Raw genomic sequence first — 2,500 nt, 5'->3', positions numbered from 1 at the left:
TTAAACTAACTATAGAAAACCAGGAATAAAATACAATAACACCAATATGCCATAACATGTTAGTATAGAATATAGATTCTTCATATATGTATATATATTCGAAAATTTTTTCTATTTAAACTAACGTATGGAAAACCAGGAATAAAATCATAATATTACCAGTTTAATATGGCTCAAATTCGAGTTTCATATAGTTATGATTCGATTTATATGCTTCAATATCATTGGTTAGTTAACTTTTGATATTTTCATATTATATCACATGCCTTCACCGTGAGTGTTTTTTGCCATGCACACCTCACATTGTCAAAAATGTATGGGAAAAATTCATTTCAATACATTTCAGTTTGATTTGAAATGTCTTTATTATATATTTTAGTGCCAATATGCCAAGGTTATATTCCATAACTCTCTATTTAAACTAACGTATGGAAAACCAGGCATAAAATCACAATATTACCAGTTTAATATGGCTCAAATTCGAGTTTCATATAGTTATGATTCGATTTATATGCTTCAATATCATTGGTTAGTTAACTTTTGATATTTTCATATTATATCACATGCCTTCACCGTGAGTGTTTTTTGCCATGCACACCTCACATTGTCAAAAATGTATGGGAAAAATTCATTTCAATACATTTCAGTTTGATTTGAAATGTCTTTATTATATATTTTAATGGCAATATGCCAAGGTTATATTCCATAAAATGTTAGTATAGAATATAGATTCTTCATATATGTATATATATTCGAGAATTTTTTTCTATTTAAACTAACGTATGGAAAACCAGGCATAAAATCACAATATTACCAGTTTAATATGGCTCAAATTCGAGTTTCATATAGTTATGATTCGATTTATATGTTTCAATATCATTGGTTAGTTAACTTTTGATATTTTCATATTATATCACATGCCTTCACCGTGAGTGTTTTTTGCCATGCACACCTCACATTGTCAAAAATGTATGGGAAAAATTCATTTCAATACATTTCAGTTTGATTTGAAATGTCTTTATTATATATTTTAGTGCCAATATGCCAAGGTTATATTCCATAACATGTTAGTATTAGAATATAGATTCTTCATATATGTATATATATTCGAAAATTTTTTCTATTTAAACTAACGTATGGAAAACCAGGCATAAAATCACAATATTACCAGTTTAATATGGCTTAAATTCGAGTTTCATATAGTTATGATTCGATTTATATGCTTCAATATCATTGGTTAGTTAACTTTTGATATTTTCATATTATTTCACATGCCTTCACCGTGAGTGTTTTTTGCCATGCACACCTCACATTGTCAAAAATGTATGGGAAAAATTCATTTCAATACATTTCAGTTTGATTTGAAATGTCTTTATTATATATTTTAGTGCCAATATGCCAAGGTTATATTCCATAACATGTTAGTATTAGAATATAGATTCTTCATATATGTATATATATTCGAAAATTTTTTCTATTTAAACTAACGTATGGAAAACCAGGCATAAAATCACAATATTACCAGTTTAATATGGCTTAAATTCGAGTTTCATATAGTTATGATTCGATTTATATGCTTCAATATCATTGGTTAGTTAACTTTTGATATTTTCATATTATTTCACATGCCTTCACCGTGAGTGTTTTTTGCCATGCACACCTCACATTGTCAAAAATGTATGGGAAAAATTCATTTCAATACATTTCAGTTTGATTTGAAATGTCTTTATTATATATTTTAGTGCCAATATGCCAAGGTTATATTCCATAACATGTTAGTATTAGAATATAGATTCTTCATATATGTATATATATTCGAAAATTTTTTCTATTTAAACTAACGTATGGAAAACCAGGCATAAAATCACAATATTACCAGTTTAATATGGCTTAAATTCGAGTTTCATATAGTTATGATTCGATTTATATGCTTCAATATCATTGGTTAGTTAACTTTTGATATTTTCATATTATATCACATGCCTTCACCGTGAGTGTTTTTTGCCATGCACACCTCACATTGTCAAAAATGTATGGGAAAAATTCATTTCAATACATTTCAGTTTGATTTGAAATGTCTTTATTATATATTTTAGTGCCAATATGCCAAGGTTATATTCCATAACTCTCTATTTAAACTAACGTATGGAAAACCAGGCATAAAATCACAATATTACCAGTTTAATATGGCTTAAATTCGAGTTTCATATAGTTATGCTTCGATTTATATGCTTCAATATCATTGGTTAGTTAACTTTTGATATTTTCATATTATTTCACATGCCTTCACCGTGAGTGTTTTTTGCCATGCACACCTCACATTGTCAAAAATGTATGGGAAAAATTCATTTCAATACATTTCAGTTTGATTTGAAATGTCTTTATTATATATTTTAGTGCCAATATGCCAAGGTTATATTCCATAACTCTCTATTTAAACTAACGTATGGAAAACCAGGCATAAAATCACAATATTACCAGTTTAATATGGCTCAAATTC

Source organism: Anastrepha obliqua, unplaced genomic scaffold (genome assembly GCF_027943255.1).
Source record: "Anastrepha obliqua isolate idAnaObli1 unplaced genomic scaffold, idAnaObli1_1.0 ptg000347l, whole genome shotgun sequence".
In the NCBI taxonomy this organism is placed as follows: Eukaryota; Metazoa; Arthropoda; class Insecta; order Diptera; family Tephritidae; genus Anastrepha; species Anastrepha obliqua.
This window is presented reverse-complemented; position numbering follows the sequence as displayed.